This window comes from Falco peregrinus, chromosome 1 (genome assembly GCF_023634155.1).
Source record: "Falco peregrinus isolate bFalPer1 chromosome 1, bFalPer1.pri, whole genome shotgun sequence".
NCBI classification, from domain to species: Eukaryota; Metazoa; Chordata; class Aves; order Falconiformes; family Falconidae; genus Falco; species Falco peregrinus.
In genome coordinates, this window is record NC_073721.1 from 78565529 (window position 1) to 78590505 (window position 24977).

General features: G+C 45.6%; 1 protein-coding gene across 8 annotated transcripts in view; it reads left to right on the top strand.

The window, feature by feature from the left end:
* Positions 1-2417: 2417 nt before the first annotated feature.
* The window catches only part of SUSD6 (sushi domain containing 6), an 87430-nt gene continuing 64870 nt past the window's right edge, over positions 2418-24977 (top strand). For 2 of the 8 annotated variants that reach the window (XM_055799957.1, XM_055799949.1), the window contains exons 1-3: positions 2419-2599; positions 3897-3995; positions 9850-9936. The gene's annotated coding sequence lies outside the window, so the exon portion shown is untranslated. Of the gene's footprint in view, positions 2600-2809; positions 3172-3192; positions 3473-3896; positions 3996-9849; positions 9937-17935; positions 17954-24977 lie in introns of those variants that run through there. The other 6 variants (XM_055799971.1, XM_055799979.1, XM_055799934.1 and 3 more) reach the window with 5 other exon arrangements.

A 24977-nucleotide genomic window follows, 5' to 3' on the forward strand; every position in this document is an offset into this window, starting at 1 on the left:
TGCTGGGAAGGAGTGTACTGATGGGCTAAGACTCACGTGATAGTAATGCTCCTGAGGAATAAAAGCAACATCCATAATCACTGGATAAGAAATTGTTTAATCCAATGGGACCGCACAAAATAAGTGTGCTTTGACCTTCTGGTGAAGGTTGGCAGCTTTCAAGCTTTAAAATTTCTGCTATCCAAAATGAAATGTTTCAATTAATTATTTATTTAATTTCTATTTGAGCAACCTGAAAGCCTTTGAACATCAGGAAAATTGTGCCAAAACACCTGGCTTGAGACTCTTAAACTTTTCACTTGGCGCTTTGGTAGTGGCAGCTCCTGATCTTCCTTTATTGAATTGACATGTGTAATAAGGGGAAAATACTTCACCGCTCTGTTCAGAACCTGGAGCCTGAAAAGAATGGAACCAGTGTGTCACAGGCACTGGGCTGTGAAGAGGGAAGTACCTGTTTCAGGGGCAGCTGATGGCATTTGCTTCCTCTGAAGCATTGGCTGTTGCGTTATGTCTGCTAATGCAAACAGGATATTGCATTAGACAGATAGGTGGTCTGATGCGGTATAGCAAATCCCATGTAAAAGGCATCAGTTAGTGTCTGTGCAATACTTAGACACATAAGATAGTTTGTAAATAGTGATTTCTGTGATTCCACACTAAACAAAAAACCAAGCACAGCCATATTAGTGTATCCAAGGCCCAAAAGGCAGAGCGTAGTGTTTCTTATTACAGCTTGATAGTGTTATAAAGAGAAATATGTATGAATGAGAATTAAGGAAACACAGTATAGCATAGAAATTAAAAAGTAAAAACTTCAACTGGTTGAACCCAAAAATGTGAACCAGCCCTTAGTGAGAGGCCGCTTCAGTGAGGATTTGCCAGGAGTCGCACCTTTCTGTGTGCATTAATGCCATGAGCAGAGGGAGCAGCGTGGCAGCCTCCTCACAGCTCTTTTTGGTCAGAGGTATGTCAGTTTCCGAACTTTTCCTCCAGGTCCAGGAGAGCTGCACCAATGGGTCAAACCAAAGCAAAAGGCAAATGTGGAAGGGGCGGAGTGAAAATACTGGCCCACGCCTGGGATTTCACAAAAAGAGCAGCTGTGTGAATCGGCAGGTTTATGTGGAGCTCTAGCTCCCACTCTCTTCCTTCCTGACTTCAGGCATGTTTTCTGGATGACCATGTAGTTTTTTTCCCCGCTTTTTGGTTTTGATGTGCTTACAATGGGAGTATTTATAGGGAATGTTTTTTGTCATATGCCATATTCATCTCCTGCATCCGATCAAGTGATGTTAAGCCATTTCTATAGCCTATTATGGGCTTCTACTGTGAACGATCACTGTGCTGTTGCAGAAAAATAGGAAAAGTAAGTTTCCTCCACCTTTCCAGCAGAGTTCCATATGCTTCCCCCCCACCCCCAGAAGAGAGAGAACAGTACACTCTCCAGAGCAAAATATGAATAATGTAGCAGAAGGTAAGTGTTAATTCAAGGAAGAGAAAGGAAAGCAAAGAAGGAGCTCCTTCCTGATTCCCTGCGTGCGCTGTGGGATACAGAAGTGGTGTGTTGGGAGAGGCTGTAAATAGCAGATTAAGAGAGAGGAGGTGGCAAGGTGGGGAGCTTCCCCCTACACCTGTGTGCACCAAACCCCTCCCTGTCAGCACGCTCTCCTCCAGCAGCAGCAGCTCAGCTGTGGACCTTCCAGCCAACAACCATCTCTGCTGGTGCACAGAGCAGGACAGAGCCCGGTGTGGCCAGCGGGGTCCAGCTGGAAAGGGAGCCGAAGGGACAGGTGAGCTGGGGACACGGGGCAGGGAGCAGGCTGGCAGGTGGGCGACTGCCGGGACAGCAGCTGCCGAGGGGGCTCAGCATTCGCAGCAACGTGCCAAGGGCCGGGCCGCTCCCTGCCCAGCGCCCGGTACCCGGCACAGGCACAGCAAGGCAGCGGGGGTCCCGCCGCGGGATGAGCCCTCGGCCCGGGGAACAGGGCTGACAGCGCAAGGAGACCACCTGAACGTTGCGGCAGCGCTGCTGCTGCTGCGGCGCCGCTCCCGCTCCGGGAGGAGAGCGGCAGGACAGCGGCAGGAGGCCGGAGCGGGCCCCCGCTGGGGTCACCGCGGCTGCTGCCAGGTGCCGGGCCGAGCGCGGGCGCCACGTGTCGGTGCGGCGGCAAGCCGCGGGGTGGGGGCCTACAGCGTTCCCGCCGGCCTCCGGCGGCGGCAGACGCTGGCTGCGGTGGAGGTGCCGGGGCTCCGCTGCGGCTCGGCGGGCGGGGGCCGGCTCGGCCCCGCTCGCCTTCCCACCCGCAGCGGGCGGGAGCCCCGCAGCGCCCCCCACCGGCCCCGCCGCGCCACCGGCGGCCGCCGCGCGGCCCCTTTAAGGCCCGCCCCGCCCAGAGTGCCCCGGCCGGCGGCGCGCGGGGCGGGGCGGGGCCTGGCGGGCGGCGGCCGCGGCCGGGGCGTTGGGCGGGCGAGACGCCGGGGCGGCCGGGGCGTGCGGCCGCCGACCTTCAGCCCCCACCGCTGCGGCCCCGCCGCCCCTTCCGCTGCACCGCGCCGCCCCGCCCCGCCGGGTGCCGGCCTGCCCCAGCCGCCCAGCCGCCCGGTGAGCCGCCGCGGGGGAGGGTGCGCAGCCCGCTCCGGGGGCCGCGCTGCTGAGGGGCCGCCGGGGCCCGGGGCGGCGGGCGGGGCGGGGGCAGCGGCCTGGCTCCACCGGGGCGCGGGGCCGGGAGCCGGGCTTGTCGCCGGCGTGCGGGGGACGTGCCGCTTGCTTGTCCGGCAGCATGCGTGCCGGCGGCGGCCGAGGGGAAGGTCTCGGCGGCGGTGCCCCGGGCGTGGGGGGGAGCGGCCCCCGCGGGGAGAGGGGGGCAGACCGGGCCGGGGGACGGCGCCCGCTGTCCTGGGGGCTGCGGCGGGAGCCCAGTCCCCGCCCGGGCGGTGGGCGCCGGGCCGGCCGGCTCTTGCATAACGCCACCTGCGGTACCTGCGTGTCCCTCGGGCCGTGGCGGCGGCGGCAGCGGAGTCGGGCGTTTTCCGAGCTCCGCGATCTTCAAAGCGCGTATTTGCCCTTGCGGGGCCTCCTGGCGCGGCGTGAGCCTCGGGGATTTAAAAGCCCGGGGAGCAACAGCGAGAAGCCCGCGTCGCTCCCTCCTGCGCCTCCTGCAGCGGAGCTGACGGGTGCGTGGAGGGGCGCAGGGGCAGAGCGGTGTACGGGGTGAAGGCGCTCGCCGAGGCGCTGCTGCACATGGTTTAATGCGAGAAACTCTGTGTTCGTTAGGGCTCTCTTCTTGCTTTCTCACTCGTGGTGCCCTAACAGTGCCTAGAGGCCAGAGCTCCCCCGGCAGCTGCCTGCACAGGGGCAGCGCTCAGGCCCGGCCCGTACGTGTGTAACGAGGCCGCTGCCAGTCAGTCCCCTGGCGAACCTGGAGCTCAGAAACTGCCACGCTGGGCTTCTGGGGACTGGAAAGCAGTAACTCTTGTAAGTATCCCTAAAATTGAGTAAAAGATGAAAAAAATACCATAGCAGATAGTTTTTACTTCTGATATACTCCCTTAGTGCAGACAGTGATACGTATGTTTTTTCATCTTAGTAGTGTTCCTTTAAAACAGGTTAATGCAAGCACAGTAGTTTCCAAGCGGGCTCGCTCTCGAGGGGGTTGTGTTGTTGGGAACGGGCTTGATCTCAGCGTAGTTACAGTAACAGAAGATTTTTGCGGGGTGGAAGGAGGCGCAAGGAAGTAAACATATAAATTAAAAATATCCTGAAGTCGTCTTCGGAACGGTGGAGAGCTAAACTGAGCTGATGGGCAGAGAGGATTTTGCACTTGCCTGGTTGCGCTTCCTAGTGGCTTTCTGTGCGTGTTCCCATAAATGCTATTATGTAATGGTGCTTCTCTTGGCAGGAGTCTATTGTCACCGTAATTCCTGAGGTTTCTGGAGCAGTGCAGCTTGTTCAGGAGAGTGGTGGTCAGAACAATGGGAAGAAAAGCTCTTAAGAGGAGGTTGTAACCTCTTTAATTTTTTACGTGGTAGGATTAAGCTCAAAACATCCAGATCTCTTCCAGAGTATCTGTCTTCTGTTTCTTGTTCAGCTTGTCTTTCTTTTCTCCTAGGCTGCGCTATAGATATCAGCCACCAGCTTGCTACTTGCATTCTGCGTCAGAACCGGGAAGGCATTGCCGCTCTCCTTTAATAATAACAATTTTTATACTTTTTTTTGTGTGGGCTTTTTTCTCTTTTCCCTTCTGAACAGAAGTAGAAATGATATAGTTATTTTCAGAGCACTTATCTGTTGCTTAGAAAAAAATACTTGAGATAATAGGAAAAAGGGACTCTCCCCAGTCTGCATCTCTAGTTAGAACTTGTCTGTTTACATCAAAGGGAGGCAAAATGCCTAAGCAGAGAGAATTTGCATATTAAATGCCAGTGCTCTAAGGATCAGTGCTTTTGTGTTTGCAGCTATCGTTCATTTCATCCGCTGCCTCCTCTTCAGGTGTCTGTCACAAATCTCTTTGTAAGTCAGCCTCCTTTTCTTCCTTTTGTGCCACAGAATTCTTTGGGGGTATATTTCTGTGTGGAGAGAGTAACTCTTTTCAGTGTTGTAGTATGGTGGCACTGGCAGTTTCACAGATCTCACTTCTGTCTCCTTGTAACTTACTTGGGTGCTGTTTCTGGTAATGATTCCATAACTAAAACTTGGAGAAGAAAATAACTTTTTTTTTTTTTCTCCTTGTCTGGTGTTTCATTTGGCCTCTTAAATTGGCTTGTCCTGTTATATAAAGTGAGTGGTTTATGGACCACTAGAGAAGAGAGTACTGTCTGAAAGTAGGAAGGGATGTTTCTTTAGGGGGCCACTGGTTTGAAGGAAATGTACCTGAAAGACCTGTAACCTAATTAACCAGCTTTTAAAATCAAAGATAATTGTTAACACTTTTAGGTGTTGTACCTCATTGTAGAGCAGAGTAGCACATGACAAGGGAGCTGTAACCTCCTCCTAGACAAGCCATTGTGAAAACCCAGCTGCCTTCATGTTCTTACTTTAAAGAGCTTTTTTTAAATGCACATATGCTTCAGTGAACTCTGGGTCTGGGAAACTGCTGATCTGGAGGCTGAAATTTCCCAACCACAGTCTTACTGTAGCATAGACTTTGGTTCTGTCATGGAACTATCTGGACTTTAGTTCTCTCTGCTTGTCATGCAAATTGACCACCTACGATCTTTGAGGAGGGCCCAATGTCCTTGAGTTGTTCAGTGCACCATGTTTCTGCTGCAACAATTTCCAGACAGTTATCAGCAGAGTTTATATTTAGTGCAGCATGTGAAGGTGGACCGAAATGGCTGCTTGAGCTTATGAGCTGCCTTGGGGAGTCAGTGAGTGATGGTTGCTGGAGTCACTAAATGTGTCTCCTGCCTGTAGTGTAGTGATTTTGATGTGATTAGCTCTGTCCTGTGATCATGGATGTTTTCAGCTATTTTATTCCTGCCTGGAGAATTGTTTCAGCTCTCAGTAAGAGCAGTCTGCAGTGGTCTTAACCTCAGCTCCTTAGCTGTGCAACCTCTTGGCTGCAAACTTGGGTTTCTGCGGCTGTTCTGTTGCATCACTTCTGCTTTTTATCAGTGTACTTGCTCACACCACAGCCATCTACTGCTATACTGCCCAAATACGTGTCTTGTTCGGTCTGCTTTCATGAGAAAACAGATGTAAGCTGCTGGCCTCTTGTCAGTCCAGGAAGGCTTGATGCTGCACCCAAGAGGCTGTAGGGCCACTGCTGTACTGCTGTCTTCTTTTTTTTTTTTTTTTCTTCCTTCCCCTTTTGGAATTTGCATCTCTTCTTGCGAACCTGAGATCCTCCCAGAGGAGCCTATTGCCTGCTGATGCCTACGTGAAAGATCAGTATCTTGGAAGCCTTGGTCCAGCGTTTTCCCAGTCTATGTCCCTGTGGTGCACTCTGCCTGGTACAAGGACTCGCCACAGCTCCCCTGCCCTCTAAGCCACTTGTCCGCTGCTATAACCAGCTGATCCCAGCTGATCAGGCTTAGCTGGGGGAGAGAAGATCTTTCACTAGGCAGGGCTGGGCCCACTTGCCTGAAAGACTTGGGGAGGGGGAAGGAGAGGGATTGAATTCGGCTTTAGGAGTATGTAAATAGAAACATGAAGGCATTTCCTAGAACAGGAAAAGGGAAGACAACCCATGTGTAGCAAAGATGCTTGCTCATAATGTGGTATTGGTTACAGTAGATTTTTCTTGCCGGAAGTACGGTAGCCTGTAATTATGTTTATCTAGTTGTCATGACAAGTGTCATCATGTAAGAAATGCCATCATATATATTTGATCTCTGTCAGGAACCTATTCTGGGTACGAATGGAATTATTTCAGATGTAACTATTTAACCCCCTGCACAGGAATTAGCAGTTAGGGACTGCTAGATGACTTTGAAGCGCGCTCTGTCTTTGCAAGTCCGTCTCTGTAAGTGACTTTGCTGTTCTGTAGTACGAAGACAGTATTTTCCTTGTCTCTGCTGTCAGGCTCATTTGAGCAGCTGCAAAAATTGATTTTAAGTTTAACCAGTGGAAATGCTTCCTATAAATTTCAGGAAGCAAGCTTTTGTATGTAGCAAGAAATATTTTTACCTACTGTTTGTATGCTGTTTGTCTTATTACTGAGTAGTGGCAGCTAGTGCCCTCTCACAGGAAGCTTCATGTTCTCACGCAGCTTACTTTGTGATGCAGTCTGCAAACAGCGTCTTTTCAGACTAAGCCTAGTGCTGCTAATAAGACCGGTGGAAGCCTCGTCTGTTGTTTGCTTGCTTGCTTATTTATTTTAAACTGATGATATCTGTATTAATTCAAGAGTTTATTGAGGTAGCTCACACTGTCAAAGAGCTGCAGGATCAGAAATTAGAGGTATGAAACCCTACTTCTTTCCTTCTGCTTCAGTTGCCTCATCCCCCAGCTTCTGGCTTTCTCTGCCTGTTGAACAGGCTCCTGAAGTGGAGCGTTCGCTGAAAACCATCTCTACAGTGCAAAGGATTGATATGTCTCATGTCGCTCTGGTGAGTTCCCAAGGGGAACTGCTATCCTGGCAACCAGCCCACCCCGCAGTAAACTTGCTTCCTGCTGTAAGTGAGTGTTAAGTGGAATGGGTTAGTCTTCACCTCTGCAGCAGTAACCTTGTAGGCAAGGTAAAGTACAGCCTTTGGAGCTGGTAGAGCACGGTAAAGGGAAACTGGCTTCTGGAAGCACTTTTATTGTATTTATGCTATAAAGTAGAATGGCTTTCAATCTAGCAGTGTAAACTCACTTGCCATAGGAATGACTTCCTTGTAGATGGCTTGAACTTTGCTAGGCTGAAACATGCCACCATTTTAACCTCATGCTCAGAAGTGAACCAACTTCAGTATGCTGTGTGTCTCTCTGTAGCTTCCTTAGCTTACACTTTAAAAGCTCCAGAACCATTTTGAAAACTTTAAAGCTGTTTACATTTTTCCTCAATTAATTTTCCTCCTGGTTTGTAATTAGATGTTGCTGTGGTTTGCTGCTGTTCCTGTTTTTTCCCTGCGTTGGCTTAATGGGGTTTGGTAGTAAAATGAATAGGAATTGAAAGAATGTCTTGATCAAAACTGAGTTTGCATCTTGTTTGGGTATGAAGATAGTTAAGAAGTTATGTTGGAGAGTTGGATCTCTTTCTGCAGGTCTCCTAAGGGAGCATAAGTTTTAAGAGGGAAATCCTGTTGATACATCAGTCTTTTTGTTTTGTTTTTTTTTTAAAAAAAAAACAAACACAAAACCCACACCAAAAATCAACTCAACAGACAAACAAACAAAAAACACCCCAACCCCAAATCTCCAGTTTCTGTAAGTGAGCTTGAGAGTGATGTTCTTGTGCTATATAAAAATAAAGATACCTCAGTGGCTAAATTTGCAACTTGCTTTTCAACAGCAGCTGTTAAAGGCAGCTTGCTTTGAAAGGAGCTACAGTTTGTATGTGTAATTTTAAATATATAGATTAGTGAAATGCTTGCATGTCTCTGACCTATTTAAGATGTTTGGGTTGCTGGTTTTCTTTTTTTTTCATGATAAATAATTTCTGGTAAGTCTTCAAGGAGTAGATATTGAAGCAGCCCACACTAGTACAATTATATTGTGGGATGTGCCAAAATCTCCTTTGGGTATCGGGGCCCATTTGTGCTGATTCCTTGCACAAGGCATTTTATTTGTTAGACCTAGTAAGGTGCCCTAATGTTGATTAAATCCCCTTCAAATAAGGGGTAGAGAGAAGGTAAAGATGCATAATAAGAATACGTTACTCTCTAATGAGCCAAAAGGCAAAAGAAAGCTGATGTGCAGCGAGGAGGTTATCGCTCTCTGCTGTGTGGGGATTCATTGTACTTGAAGGCTAAGACAGAAAGTGCCCCCAGAATAGCTTGTATAGGTTATCCTTCAGTGTTGGTGCAGAGCCTGGGGAGAATACCTTCTGCACCAGAACACCAGCCCGAAAGGCTGATTGACATCTCTGCTTCTCGAGAGAAGTGTCAAATTGCAGAGCATTGCTCAGAGGGTATGAAAGCTTCACTTCTCCATCTGCTGCCGCATATGCCACTGGTGACCCAGTGGCCATATGTGAGATCATCCTGAAAGCTTTAAACCCAGCTCCTTGCCCAGGGCCCCTCGCTCCTTTTGAAAGTCCAAGAAGGGCATGCCGCTTGCTTCAGGAAAGGGAGGCTCCAGTTTAGCCCTTAGGAAAATTGTGTAGTACGTCTTTATAAACTGAAGTGTGAGACTCATTGCAGGCTTTGCCCTGGCTTCGTGAGCGAGGGCTATGAAGCCTTACAAGCATACTAACAGAGATCCATTAAAAACCACTTCATGGTTATAGGGAGCAGGGCTGTATGATCAGGGGTTGTGTCTTTTGGTAAGCGTATGATTATTTAAGTTGAACAAGAGATATGGAGAGGACTTTGCTAGGTTTACTTTAATTTCATTAGCTGTGAGAACCTCCATCTCAAGTCAGTTTCTGGGCTGCTGTCTCACAGGGCTTGCACACTTCTGAGACTCAAAAAGCTGACATTTAAATGTGACAATGAAATGTTTAACAACAAAGGAGATCTTTAAGCAGGCTAGACAAAAATTCCTTTCAGCAGCAAAGCTTTTACTTTCGCTTTTGGATGACCAGTTTGCCCAGTTCTCAGTTGGTTGCTGTGCTTTCCGAAGTGGAGATTACTTTTATTAATAACCATCTTTTCTTTTTAAGTCTTGCGATTTTTAGTATTAATACTGAATAAAAAGGGGGGGTGTGGGGATAAGAGGCATTGAAATGTACCTGTGGGGTTTTTTGGTGTCATAAAAGTAAATTTCCTTTCTCCTATGCTTTTTTGGGAAGTATGTGCTATTTGTGATCACTAGAGGGTTGTTTTGGTTTTTTTTTTGGTGGAAGTGTATGTGCGTGTCTGATCTGTGTAACTTCAGGTAACTTCCCAGAAGGTTCTGTCCTGTTTGGAAAAAAAACCAACCAAACAAAAACCCAAAACCCCAAAGCTTAAGCGCTACTGAAAAACTTTTTCAGTAGTACTCTGCTATGCTTGAAACTGCGATCGTTCTCTTCTTAAACTTGAGATTTTTAAATTGAATTTGCAAGGTTAGTTTTGAATAATCTTTGTTTTCGAGTAACTTGTGCAGTATATCTCAAACCCGGATCTGAATTTTGGGAGTAGTGTCTGTACCTGAAGCATAGCTGTCTGCTTGTGTCCTGAAAATGTAATAGAGCTCCTTCTACCCCTCAGCCTTCTGTGCCAGAGTGCCGTTCTTATCCCCTCTGTACACACAGCTAATAGTCTGGTTTTTTTGTGCGTTCCTAGGTGCGTGAATCAACTTATTGTCACTGAATCATCGCTTTCATCATACTAACTTGACAACCATTGTATGCCAGCTTGTGTCAACACCAGGTAAGATGAAAGCTAATGCTGTTACTTTGTTTTTCCTGACTCCTTGCTGTTTAAACCTGTATTTTGTCCAGATGCCATGACTTTTCTGTAGACTAAAGTCAGAGTGTGCTCTCCTCTTGCAGTGAGACAGCCACTTAACTGTTAGCATTACTTTCTTTTTCGAAAGCTGGTGTTCTAAAACATTCTTAGGGTCTGATTCCTTTGTAGCCATGCCTCAGCATTCTCCCTGACACCTGTTAGTGTGATTTTTGTGGAGTTCAGGTACCACAAACTGTTTCCCTGCACTCTTCACACCCTTGCCACTCCCTGGTTTTGCTGTACCACCTGTGCTATCTGACCTTTTCTCTTGAACAGAAAATGTTTTGTGTTTTGGTCTTTTTTTTTTCTTTTTTTTTTTTTTCCCCATACCTGCTCCCAAATGTTACCTTTGGAAACCTATCACAGAATGATCTTACTTGTGTATTTTATGTTTTAGTGGTAAGAAAGTACCTGGATATGTCTTTCAAAGAACTAAACATAAAGCTGTTTTTTGGACCTCGCCCTTGTATCTCCCTTAGAGAAGGGATGGGCAGGGGGGAATCCCTCTAATGCTTTCAACAAGGTTATTATCCAGTGCTCTAGGGGAGTCCTAGTGCTGACGAACTAATGTGAGCCTTTGTTCTGATGCTAGTCAGAATAGGGATAATTCCTCTGATTACGCCTTCTTCCCCTCAGATGTTTCTAGTAGTGATAAGCCATTAAGCTCTTTTGCTACCACTGTTCTTGCTGTGCAGGCCTGTTGTTGTTTCCTGCAACTGCTACCTTGAATGCAAAGACTTGAGTTTTGAGGCGATCTTATTAGGAGTGCTCATTTAAGCCTTTTGAGATATTTTTTGGGGGCTGGTCCTTAGTGGTACTTGTACAGTTTAATTAAGTAGATATCTTGATGCATATGTGTGATTTTTTTTGTATCATTAAATAAAAAAATAACTACTTGTTGATGCAAGTCACATTGGACTTGAACATAGGGGCGTCTTTTGTTACATGTTGGGACATGTAAGTATGCAAAGTTGGCATGTAGCTGTAGTTGGCAAAGAATGTGAGTCTTGCATGTACCTGATACTTGAAAGGTATTTTTCCTTCTGTCTCCTCTTTCCTCCTTCCTTGGCCAGAGCAAACAAATACTGTTTCTCAGATGCTTTTAAATACTCTTAAAGAGACTATTTTTTGGTCAGCAGTCCGAAGAGCTCTTGTGAAATGATCACACCAGACAAAGCTGCTAAAAAAACCAACCAAACCAAACCAAAAAACAACAACAACAAAAAACCAGAAAAAAAGTCTTGCAGATCAAGAAGGGAAGGGGAGAGAAGTATGCCAAGGTAGGCTCTTTAGCTTTTCCTTGGCATTATGAAGCTGGTGAGAAGCTCATCCTTGTGCTTCTAAATGCAGGTCTCAAAGTATAGCTGTTTGGTTTGTGGTAGTGTGTTCACTGAGGATAGATGGTGGCAATCCTTGATGGATAATCTGTCCTGAGTCTGGCTGAGCTGCCCTTGTGATGAATTTGTAAGGGAGTTTGTGGTCTATTGATACAAGATGTTATCTCTGCAGCGTGGTTTGGGACCCTTTTTGGTATCAGTACAGAACAGAGACATAGGAAGGCTTTAGACAAGTTAAATATCTTTCCTAGAAGACAGAGATTGACTGAGTGTCCATGCAGCTAGTATGTGCATATCAGTGCAATGCTTTCATAGTGTTTCATTTTCATTGAGAGTGTTTTTCCCTAATGCAGAATTCAAAAAGTGATGATAGAAAAACTTGGTCTCTTTGCAAACTGTGCAATTTTTGGCTATATAGACATAACGTCTACATAAGCTGAGCTCAAAAAAGTGTGCAAAAAGGTACTGGGGTGGAGGGAGAAAGGCTCTATCAGAAGATACCCATCTGAGAAGACTGATACAAAGTGTGTTTTGCTAGTGATTATGCACGGATGTGGAGTGTGTGTTACGAAAGTAATCCAGCATGGCTCCTTGATGCAAACCTGTGTGGGAGCATTAGCTGTGGGAAAGGGTTTTTCAGCACTTCCAAACAGCAGTTGTTTTTTAAGGCTGTTACTGTTGAGAGTATCCTGGAGAGATCAGTAACAGATGCAGCGTGACACATTTTACATGGGTAAAATGATGGGCTAGGCATAACTGCCTTTGCTTAGCACTATTAACCTAACAGTTGTTAAATCTCATACAATGCTCATTTTCAGGGTGGTGACTGCTTTTATGACTGGAAAATAAAAACTGGAAGGCATATGTGGTGTTGCTTTTATCTTTTTTTTTTTCACTCTTGATTGACGTATGCAGGGCATTTCCTGCGAATGTGTGCCCTGTACTTAGTTGTTCATATTCTGTCACTTTAACATCCTGCTTATCTTTATGATTTGAAACAATTATCCTGAAACGAAGTGTGTGTGTGTGAGAGAAAGACTGCAGACAAGTTACAGTACAGAACACAGGATTCCTCTTCCCCATTATTTTTATCCTGTGAAGTGAGAACAGAGGGAAGATGGCAGAAGCATTTCTGAACAGCTGTGCAAAGCTTTCCGTATAGCCTTGAATGCTCTCTAACCTGTGCTGGTCTTTTCCCCTGTTGTCGTCTTGAACCACTGTAACCTGGAAAGCCTAAACCCAAGTGCTGTAAGAGTGGTGTCTGTCTGCTCTGGGGTTGGCCAGTGTTCACCTTGTCGTGGTTTAACCCTGGCCTGTGACTAAGCCCCACGCCACCGCTTACTCAGTCCCCCTCAGTGGGATCGGGGAGAGGATGGGAAGAGTAAAAGTGGGAAAACTCGTGGGTTGAGATAAAGACAGTTCAAAAGGTAAAGCAAAAGCTGTGCACGCAAGCAAAGCAAAACAAGGCATTCATCCACCACTTTCCATTGGCAGGCAGGTGTTCAGCCACCTCCAGGAAAGTCAGGCCCCAGTATGCATAATAGTTACTTTGGAAGACAAACGCCATAATGCCGAGTGTGTGTCCCCCCCACTCCTCCTTCCCCCCGCATATACTCAGCATGATGTTTTATGGTATGGAATATCCCTTTGGCAGTTCAGGTCAGCTGTCCTGGCTGTGTCCCCTCCCAGTTTCTTGTGCCCCTCCGGCCCTCTTGCTGGCAGGGCCCAAGAAACTGAAGGGCCCTTGATTTAGTATAACCATTACGTAGCAACAACCAAACCCGTCAGTGTGCTATCAGCCTTGTTCTTACACCAAATCCAAACCACATCACTGCGCCAGCTATGAAGAAGAAAATTAACCCTGTCCCAGCTGAAACCAGGACAGACCTGTATCCCTTAATATACACTGGGGCTTCTACTTTGTGTATATTTTGAAATTATTTTTTTTTTCGTCCAGGTTAGTTTTTCCTTGTCAATTGATGTGCTGTAGTGTGAAACTCCAGGGTCATGTGGCATTGTTGATATTAAAAAGGAAACAGTACAGACTATTCAAAATTGGTATGTTTTTCTCTCCAAATATTTTCTTTCTGTTCCACTGATAGGAAGCCAAAGGGGACTTCCTCTGCCTGTTTCTTTATGTATGAACTGAAGGTTTAGATTGTAGGTGACTGGGTTTGGCTTTTAGTGGGGGTTTTTGGTGTTTATTTTAAGGTAACTTGAAGACCAGCTTAACCCTTAGGACTCTCTGATTTGATCTGTTGTAGAGAGTAAGGAAGACAGGTTTTCAGTGGCCACCATACCCTGAAGACAGTATATTTTTCCATTTAAGCTATGGCAATTTCTTCTTCTTGCTTCGTCCCAACATTTTGTGGAGCAGACACTTGATTTTAATTTTTCATCTATATTTATCCCTTAATTGTAAAGTTAGTTAATCAGTATAGCTTAGTCATCAACTAACACATAGCAAAAAAGGTCTTTGACTTTTGATGTGATAACTTGCTGTGTGTGAGATTTGGGAAGAAGATTCCCCTCCATAGCGTTGTGCTTCCTGGCTGATTCCCCTCTGGCTCTATTACCTTAACAGCTAGTTGTGTTTATGGGTAGAGCTTAGCATTTTGGGGAGTGCTTGGGTCAAACTAGCTGGTAATAAGGTATCTCACCTAACCTTGGAGTGGCAGGTTGGAACCCAGCACTACCTGCAGGTGCTGTTTCCCCTCTGACTATAGTAGAGGATCAGGCTGTGACCATATGCTGCTTAAGCAGGAGTTGCAGTAAGGCAGGCTGGGTTCCTGTGGGATGTATAGATTGAGGTACTTCTTTCCAAGGATGGGTCCTTCAGGTGAAAATGAAAGCATGTCTGGGGGAGTGGGTGTTAACAGTGTCTTTACTGTGGCTGTTCAAAGAAACTTGCAGCATGACTGGCTTATCTCACTTGCTGAAATCCTCTTTTCTCTTTGCCTTTCCAGCAGGAAGGGCTCTGCAGTTCATGACAGTGAGCAGTCTTCTCTAGTTCAGCAAATCTGTTGTAAGAGTCCCCAAAAAAGACAGGTATTTGTAATGAGCATCAGAGCTATGGATATGTAACTTTTGGGGCAGGGACTTGCGTTTGTGTTGGTAGAGTGGCAATTCTATGGTAGCGAGAGCCTGGCATGAACTCATCAATATGAAATACTCATCTGAGAAACAACTCGCTACAGCAAATCTCCTGTTTGAGAGATGAGTCTCCTGAAGATAGGCCTGATACAGAATAGGTTGGAATTTGCCAGTGCTGCTGGTTTTTGTTTTAAATGATTTACAGGAAACACCCAGATTCTTCAGAATGACTTGGATGTTTGTTTTGTTGTATTTTTTTTAAAGTAAAAACAGGTTGCCCTGCATAAAGTCTGAGGTAGCACAGGGAGGTGGGAAAGATGATGTATATTGTACTTGCAAGACTTTGAAAGGTCCTGAACACTGGAGTTGGAAGGAATTGAAGCATTTGAACCACTGGATGTTAACAGTTGGCACTAATACGCTTCTGACCTCTGGCAACATGGCTGAGAAAATACTCCTTGGTTGCCCCTTTTAAGTCAATCTCTGTTGCTTTTGTTGATCTGTGTACCTTTTGCCTGGTCTTTTCACTGTCTCCCAGCGTTATACTAGTGCATTTGTTGGTGCTGACTAAAAAGGAGGAGAGTCAGAAATAGTGCTTCTTACAGGATGATGTGTGGGCTGCATGTGTCCGAGCATTGTTCCAGACAAGCCTTGCTGAATTTGAGATATGTGATAATTTTTTTTTTTTCATCTGAGGTACTTGGTGGCAAGCGACCATATTTGCTGAAGCAAGCTAATATTTTATGCTCCTCCTGCATTGTGCATTTAATTGCTGCATAACTGATTTCTGCTGTCTCAAGTGTACATTGATTTTTCTTTTTTTATGCCAACTGTTTAACAGTCTCCCAGTACCTAGGGGAGTTTTGCACCCTGTTTCTACCTGAAGTATTACTCAAAGCTGTTGAGAGAGATTATTCAGTTTAGACAATATAATGCTGTGTCATAAAAAGGGCATGTGCGTATCCTAAATTCTGTGAAGATATAGCTGGGCACTGTCTAGCTGCTCTGAGAAGTTGAAGGCAATGCTTTCTTGCCTTTCAGCACCTCATGCTGGGTGCTCAGTTCGATTAATCCCCACAAGTGGTGAATTTTATGGGATGGATAGAGTAAAGAGTACATAGAATTACTGATTTTACATCTAACATTGATCTTTATGGCTTGGAATACAAAAAAAACCCTATCTAGTTTGTTGTTTTGGTTTTTTTTCTCTAGGACTCATGATTATCGTAGCCTTTCTTGTCTTTGTGTTCTTTTCTGTCTCCTTTTTGGCTATAGAGCCAAAAATGTTGTGATGATGGTAGAATTTGCTGTAAGTATACCAGGCAGCCTGTTTTTCAAGTTGAAGCAATTTTTTAGAGGTGGGTGAGGTTAAGGAGGAGCCACTAAGATATTTTCAGCAGGCTTTTTGAAGTTGGATTAACTCATTAAGTTATACTGGGATGAGCCCATTAGTTCAGTAGCTATTTCAGACTTGCACTGTGAAGGTGATTGCTGTTACACTCTACCTGATATTTGAAAGACTATTGTGGATATCTTCTACCCTTTTTGGGGAAGGGAAGGAAAGTAAGAACATTGCAAACAGTATGTGGAATCCCTTGGCGAGTGTGACACTGTGCATGCTACTCAGGAGCTGGATGCTGAGAAAGGTATTTAACTTATGTTGCCTGTGAGAACAGAGACTGATAAGTCTGGAGGCTGAGGCTCTACTAGTCTCTCAGGAAAAAAAACCAGGGGAGGTTAAGAAAGATGATTAGCGTAGGCAGCATTAATGCAAGCTTTGTATAGTGCCATGAATGTTATGTAGTTGTTGCCTGGGCTTCTCTACATGCTTCCTGCCTATCAAAGCCTCTAGCATCAGCAGGAAATGGAACAATAAGCTAGATGAGCTTGTTTTGACCACATGTGAATTTTTGCACACCGGTGTGTGTGCAGTTTTTAAGGGTAGATCAGTTTCCTTGCTGTGTGTCTGTCTGTAATGGAGATGTAATCTACAGTGTGCTAGGCGGTGTTCATAGATGGGGACACAGATTACAGCTAAAGGCCAGTTACATGGGATGGAGGAAGGTGGGGGGGGGGAAAGCCACATACAAATGTTCAATAAAACTGAACTGGCCTGTTTCTTTTATGTGAAACTATTCTTAGGAAGATGATAATCTGAATAAATTTGGGAAGGCAAACCTTGCAACAATCTGCCAGTGTCTTGGTGTCTAGGAGCTAGTTCTTGGAAGAGACAATGTCATTTAGTTTCCTGGTGAGAAAGAATAGTTTTGGTTGTGGAAAGTCAGAGTAGAGGTTGGACCCCTAGAGCTACTGTGGACCCAGCCTCCTGCTCAGAGCAGGCACGCAGGTTATGTAGGTCTGGCTGAAAGGGGTGGGTCTGGATGGGTTACACAATGGTTTGGGCTGTATGTAGTAGGTGAGTGTCCCTCAAGAGAAATGCTGAGCTTGGGTCCCAACTAGCCAGAGAACAACAGGAGGCTCAGAAGAGGATTGGGAAGGCCTCTCTGTTCAGATCCACATGTTTGGGTGATACTCAGCTGGCTCTTGGGGTCTGGGCTTTGAGGACCTTTGTTATTACTGTCTTTGGAGAATCTAGATCCAGGATGAAGTGGTAAGAGGTTGTAGGTGTCCTCTCAAGAGTTGTGTTTGTTTAACATGGGAAGAAGGAAGATTTCTTGCCTTGAGGTATTGTCTTGTATCAAGTAGCAACATCTTTGCCTGTCCAGATGTGACAATCTTTCTCTCTCCCTTCCCACCCTCCTTCACCCTCTGATGACAGCATGTATTCCAGGACATATGTCTTAGAATAAATAAAACATTTCCATCCATATAAACATGATGTTTTCAAACACCACTGCAGTCTCTCATGCTGTTGATGGTACCCCCTGGGTGTATGGGAGTTGTTGTTTGGCCATAGGTTTTTGCCTTTATGCTGTATTTGGGCCAAAGAAGTTTTAAGTAAATTCTGTCCAGTTCACTTTGGTATTAAAAGCTCTTAAACGCCATTCTTCTTTCTTGGTATTTCTGTGGAGAAGATGTTGTTGGGGTAGACTTGCTCTTGGGTAACTTGCCTGTGTTTTAGAGGTAACCCTCTGTAATTCAGGAGGAGCTTCTCTGATGTGTTCTGGAACAAGAAAAGCTAAATTAAAGTACAGAAGCGAAAAATCAAGTAAAAATGATATGTGGATTTACTTCCATAGTTAATGACTATTTCCAGTGTAGTAGGGTGTAACGCGTGGCTGCTGCATGCCTTGTACTGTGGCGTACATGTCTTCATTATGCTGTGGTTTTCCCAGTGTGTGGCTGTAAGGTTGCCAAGCTTGCAGCTGCTCGTGTGGGGTTGTGCCAGCCACATCTGGCACACGGGGAGGTGGTGACCTTGTACGTGTGGGGATCGTGGGCGGCCACAGGGAGGACGAGTTTCTGTACTGCACAGGGCAGTGTGGCAGGTGCTGGCGTCACTGTAGCCAGACACAGAAGTCTTTATTCATGTAGACATTCAGTCTCAGGTAAGTGCCGCGCTTTGGGAATACAGGGCTGCTGCTTGGCCTGGAAAGAAAAACAAAGTCTTAATGTGGGAATGCTGTTCTTGGGTGGAAAATCTTAAGATAGAAAGAAGCAGAGAGGGGTCTCTGCTGCTGAGCCAGCGGTAGCCTCTGCAGTGTCTTGTTCCTGTTGGTGTTGCAGCCTGCAGAGGTGCACATTTTGCTGCAGTGGGCATTAAATAAACCGCTCAGTTTATCTAGAATGCAATGTGCAGTGATAGCTATACCACAGAGGAAGATTTGTATGAATTTCTGTTGAGCAAAACCCCAGAATACTTTGTCCTGTGTTTTTGGCTTGAGATATCAAATGCCTAAGTTTGAGGTTGATACTTGTCTTTGTTCTGGGGGAAGGTAAATTTGAGGATCTCTTGGAATAGTAGCACTGGGCTAGACCTTACCTCCTTTTGCATCAAACAGAAGCACTTCATTGGGCAGGAGAGCTGAAATACTTGGTGTTCAGAAAACACAAAAAAAACCCCTGTTGCTCTGGAATTTCTGAATGACTAATGAGCAGTGAATACCTAAAGGGACTTGGTCAACTGGGAAATCCTATCTTGTCTGAAAAAATTCTCTGCATCTGTTTGTGTAAGATTATGAAAAAGTTTGGAGGGTGAAAGGTTACTTTCTCCTTTCAGATCATAGTGTGCTCATTGACATAGGTATGGTAATTTTGATATCCCACAGAATAAATCTGGTCCTTCCAGGTTTGAAGGCTTGGCTATGCTTCTGTTTTTATTCTCTGTGCTGTATGAGGTCATGTGCAATGGAGCATCATGAGTCTAAACTTCAGACCATGGCAGAGCAGCTTGGGGGCATCTCTAATAACTGAATCCCCTTTTAATTTGGGGGGGGGGGGGAATCCTTTAATTGCTGGATAGACGACAAATATTAGAATTAAAGTGAGTCTTTTGAGGCAAAGCTTAACTGCTTATTAGCTGGAAGTAATCATGTCTCTCCTTGCCAGTGAAGTTGGCCACTGCTACTTCCTGCAGTCCTGTGTGCTTGTGTTGTGTGGGTAACCCCAACTGCTGGTCTGTTCTGACCTCTTCTCAGGCTTCCACTGCTTTATGCCCCAGAGTGAAAATGGGACACTGTGTCCAGCTCTGGATTCAGGTGATCCTAAAATGGATAGGCAGTCTCAAGTTCCACGTTGGAAAAAGCTTGGATTTTGTTTGTCTCCACGAAATCTTCCTTTTCTGAAAACAGTAACAAGGTTGCTGTGGTTTGATTGCTGTTAGCCACAAGCAGAGTTAATGATAATAGACAAAAAGAGCGAGCCTAGAAATGTTTGTTATGGAAGTCCATATTTAATCTCTCCCAGAGGCCTTTGGCTTGCTTAAAATTGTGCTATAACCTTTCTGATTTCCCAGACTATTGATTGCTCCCTGTGTCTGAAAATTTATTTAATTTTGTGATGCTTTTGCTGGCAATAGGTCTTCCTTTTCACATGGAAGAAATGTAGACTATAGATCTTGCTAGAAATTGATTTGGGAGTAACTCCTGGTGGCATGGAGAATCTTAAATAATAATAATATAAGCTGTGTGCAGAAGCCCGAGTTGCAGAAGGCTTTGAAGTCAGAACCCTGCATCTAGCTTTCAGCTTCTGTGGGAGGTTGTTAGACTACATGAGTGCATTGTTTCTGCTGCTCTCTGGTGTGAAGTGTATCCTTTTGTAGTAAGATCATCAGTAAAAGACATCTATAAGGAGGGCAAAACATGGAAGAAAATGACACTTCTCCTACAAATTTAGCAAAAGCTGGCTTTTATAAGCATAAGGATGGAGTTTCTGGTCCTAAGATGAGACTGCTAGCCACCTCTCTTACTAAATACTTGGCCTGGCAATACCTAAAAATTCAGATAATTGCATCTCTCTTTCCCTCTGGCACTTCCTGGCTGTGAGGCTGTTAACTAGACAGTTGCTGTCTGTCTCTCTTCAGTGCTGCATTGCTTTTCCCTTTCCCTTTACTGCTTGTGAGGAGGCTGAAAAAGCCTTGCTGTCTCAGCAGTGGGCTTGAATTCCACATGAGAGCTATACACCAGGTACCTGGGAGGCTGCCTTTTTGTCTTCCTGTAAGCAAACGCTTGGCTCTGTTGGAGACACTTGTGGATTGCTCTGTGTGTAGGAGTGTTCCTCTCTGGGTTTCTTGCCTGAATTCCTTTCCACAGGCAGAGAGTGAATACAAAGTGAGATGTGTGGTTAGGGCAATAGTATGCCTGGACTCAGACTGGAGTTTTTAAAGGGATGGAGAGGGGAAGCTGAGACATGTTGTGACCTGGATGAATCTGGGAAGTAATGCTGGCACTACTTCATCTGGCCTGTCATTTTCTATTTTATTTACTCCTGGCACCTGATTGTCAGAGTAGGCTTTTATACTGTGTTCTCTTTGTGGCTTAGGCTGCTCAGCGCTGCTGCAAAATCCTTCTAATCCTTTTTGCTGTCAGTCTCTTGCAATGAAAACTCAACTGACAAAGTGAATACTTGAATTGCAGAGAGTAAGTGTGGTTTCAGGTTTGGGAAGAATGAAGAATCGGCAAATATGACAAGACCTTGTTGGGACTGAGGTACTCTTACAATAGGTGAATTAACTTGTGTGCTATGTCTTGAAAGCTGTTGAAGATTTTGCTGGTATCATGGGTCTTCTGATGCAAGACTTTCACAACTAAATGATACCCAGCAACAGGTGCTCAAATAGAAAAAGACCTTATTGATCTGTTGGTTTTCTTTAAGAGGTAATGAGGATGCATTAAAATTGCCCCTCTTGCCTTATAACTTCGCTGCATGGCAGACCTATGTGTGGGGTAGCACTGCTGAAGTAGAAGCTTTCTCAGCTAGTGTGCCCGTGTTCTGCAAGATACTAGAAAATGTTGCTGCCGTGTGTCTGTGTCATGGTTTAACCCTGGCTGGCAACCAAGCACCGTGCAACTTGCCCACTCCTCTCACAATGGGATGGGGGAGAGGACTGGGAAAGTAAAAGTGGGAAAACTCGTGGGTTGAGATAAAGACAGTTCAAAAGGTAAAGCAAAAGCTGTGCACGCAAGCAAAGCAAAACAAGGCATTCATCCACCACTTTCCATTGGCAGGCAGGTGTTCAGCCACCTCCAGGAAAGTCAGGCCCCAGTATGCATAATAGTTACTTTGGAAGACAAACGCCATAATGCCGAGTGTGTGTCCCCCCCACTCCTCCTTCCCCCCGCATGTACTCAGCATGATGTTTTATGGTATGGAATATCCCTTTGGCAGTTCAGGTCAGCTGTCCTGGCTGTGTCCCCTCCCAGTTTCTTGTGCCCCTCCGGCCCTCTTGCTGGCAGGGCCCAAGAAACTGAAGGGCCCTTGATTTAGTATAACCATTACGTAGCAACAACCAAACCCGTCAGTGTGCTATCAGCCTTGTTCTTACACCAAATCCAAACCACATCACTGCGCCAGCTATGAAGAAGAAAATTAACCCTGTCCCAGCTGAAACCAGGACAGTGTGGTGTCATGTTGAACAAGGATGTGTGCTTGGGTTCTCTGCTCTGAACCAGCTGTGTTGGTTGAAGTTTGGGGCAGGGCTTTCAGGAATTGAAGCTGTTATCACAGTAGCAGTTGAGATTTACAGCACTAACTATGCTTACAGTTGCCAGGTGTCTCAGAGCTCCAGAGTGTTACTGTAATCTGCTGGTGACAAAACTGGTCTTTCATTCTTGCAGCTCTGACTGGGTTGTGGATAACCAGGCTTGTGTTAGGGCTAAGCAAAACTTATGCAGGTTTGTTCTCATTCTCTTCATTCGGGCATCCTGTCATAAAAAGTGCTCTAAGCTTGACTGTCTGGGCCAGAATACTGGCAGCACCAGTTCTTCAGAAAGCCAAGCCTAAGCTGGGGCTGATGGGCCTGGGACAAGGGAACAGGCATTTTTTCCCTCTTATCTTGGAAGGAGCGACCTGTTACTTTTGCTTTTAAATATGAATTAACTCATTCTCCATACCTCAGATAATGACCATATGGTATTCCTGGTAAGAGTGGCAGGTGTTCCTCTCTTGCTGTGTTTTGCTTTGTTATAAAAATTCTCTGTTTTCTTTCTAGCCTGTCTGCAGTGGTCTGTAATGGTGTTCAGCTCCAGTGTTCCAGGTTATTGCCCTGAATTTCTAAACTACAAATAAAGTGGGGGCTGCATGAAATGTTACTTGCGTTGTGGATCTGATGCATGTGTGTATATAGGTGGTAACCAAACCCTGCGTTCTGGGTCAGTATGCTCAGCCAAATAGTTTCTCCTTCTGTTTCGGTGTTACTTATGGCCTCAGCACTTTGTTCTTCAACATAAAACGAAATGTTCCACCGCGCCGCCTTTGTGGTAGTTTGGCTTTGCTGGGGAATGCAACTTCTGTACAAATCCGCATTGCTTTATATCTCAGGGCAGCGTTGTTTTAGTGAGAGAATGGGGATATTTTTGCATGTAAGTGGTTGTTTTCCATATTCTCCCTGCCAGTATAGTCATTTGTCCTCTTGTGTACTCATGAGCTGCTGTTCCAGTTCAGTAATGGAGAGTAGGCGTACATTGGTGGACTGCAACAGACAAAAGTCCATGAGTGCCAGATAGCCCAGGGTATCCCACAGTCTGGATGCAGGAATTGGAGGATTGCACCCACAAACAGTTGTTCTTTGTTGTGTCTTTGTTTGCATGGTTTATGAAGCACTTGATACAACACTAGGAGAAACCAGTCATTGCTAGTGAGACTGACTCAGCTCTTCATAAATCGTAAATCTCATTTCATGTATTTTTAGGAATCCTCAGGCGAGAAGGGGCACATTGCTTTGTCACTGTAAGGCAGTGTCAGAGGCTGGCTGAGCCCGCACTGCCATGCTGACCTGTGTTCACTCTATCACACGTGCGGCTGGAACAGGCAGGGTTATGAACAGTTTTGCAGGCTTCTTCTCTGGGTATAGATGAAGATGACTCCTCCTTTCCCTCTAAGTCTAGCCTTGGTCAAAATTTCTTCCTTTCCCCTGCCTGCTAGTCTTCTGTGTAAAGATAAGCATATGTCAGTATTGATGTATTTACTAAGAAGGGTGTCAAGCAAGAATGTGGTGGTAGATATTTTTTCTTTTTAACATTTCCAGAATTGCAGGGAGGATTTGCAGTTAATATCAAAGAAGCTGCCATGATGTAACAAGAAAACCTTTTCCATAGTTTAGTGAGGTATGCGGTGATGGGATTGCTTAAGGTGAAAGAAATACTAGGTTTTGTCTTTGCTTTTTGAGAGAATGCAGATACCAACTTTCTGCATACATAAATGACTGTGGAACAGTCAAAATGTGGGTGTGGGCGTTTTGTTCTTGCTGGTTAATGTGATAACTGAGAAGAGGCACTGGCACAGGTCTTGTGACCACTGATATGTCTCTTGCTTTACTTTGGAAGGCTTATGGCAGTGTGTGGGTTGATTTCCCCTTTGGGGAAAGCATGAGCCTCTGAAGGTGAGATTCTGGCTTTGTGATGAAGGAAGCAGAGTTGGGGAGGTGATTTATCTCGGGGTGCAAGCAGCTTGCCTGAGACCATGCACTGAAGAAAACAGTGGTATAGAGCTGACCTCGTTCGTGCTTAGAAACCACTAGTCCTTTCTGGAAGACTTGTTTCTGCGTGCTCTTGGGCTGGTTGTTTTCTGTTTGGTTGTAAGTCACCTGTGATGGTGTTTGTACAGTGCTGCTTAGCATGTGAGGGCTTGTAGTTGCTACATATAATGAGACAAGGTGGTCTTGCAGGCAGCTTTACCTGCAAAAATACTGTAACTTGCAGGTAGTTCCAAACTATGGTCAATGGGCCATGCTGTTTTAAGCATCTGCTTGTGTAGGAGACTGAAACCTAGAGGACCCTGAGGGAGGAAGGGTGTGTTTGAGGATGTTGAGATTAATGGTAGAGTTATTCGGTTATGATAGATTGTTCTAAAATTTTAATGCTGCTCTTAGTAGAAGACAAAACCACAGGAGTGAAACCCACTGATAACTGTGTTTGGGAACAGGCTTGGGTTCTCTGAGAATCCCTCTGGGGCCTGTTACAAGAATGCATGGAGGCAGTGATTTCGTCTTTGTCCCTAATCAACAGAGGAACAGCTGTACTAGGGGTGGTAAAACACAATAAAGGCCAGATAAATGTAAGACATGAAGAAGAGACAGAGATCTCTTCTTAATGGTCTTGTTTGTATTACAAAAGTTACCACGGTATGAGGTGTTGCCAGAATGTACGACCTTTAAACAAACAAGGGAGGGGGGGAAGCTTGAACTCCAATGGACAAGATCAGCGTGCAAGATGACTGCAGATGTTATGTAGTGAACTTGTGTTCTCTGTCCCACTGCTTTCAGTAGTTTAGTTCCCAGTGCCATTGCAGCACCCCTTTGTCTGTGCTGCAGGCATGCTTTGGCTTAGTATCAAGCTTTGAAAGATACACCCCCTCCTTCGCTGAGATCAAGAGCTGCTGCTGAATGTAGGCTTGTGCATGGGTTCTGTTTCTTAAGGAGGTATGACTAAACTGGGGACAGTTAAAATAATCCAAAAAACACCCTCCACTCCCACCTTCCCCTCCCAAAACCCCCACCACAAAACCTGCATGCTGTCTGAAAGTACATCTGGCATGGGAGAGGAGCCAGTTTGTTCCTTTTTCCCTGGAGCAGGAGATTCCTGTGCTCCCAGCTGTGGTTGTTTAGGGAAGCCTAATGCAGCTATCTGTAGGGTGGTGAATAACCCCTTGCATGAAGGAATGTAGCCTCCATTACCAGTATGGAGCTCATCTCTGCACTGAGCTCCAAAAAGTGAGTACAGCTCAGCCCTTGTCGAGGGGCTGGTGTGCCTGCACAAGTCTCACTAGACTGCTAATGCTGCAGCCGCACAGGACCTTTGCAAAATGCACAAAGTAACTGCCCTCAAAACCTTACAAACTCATTCCTGTATGCCCAGGGGCGATTTTTTCCAGTCATGGGAAGTCCTGGAGACGTTGTTAATGAGTTCAGCTGAGGAA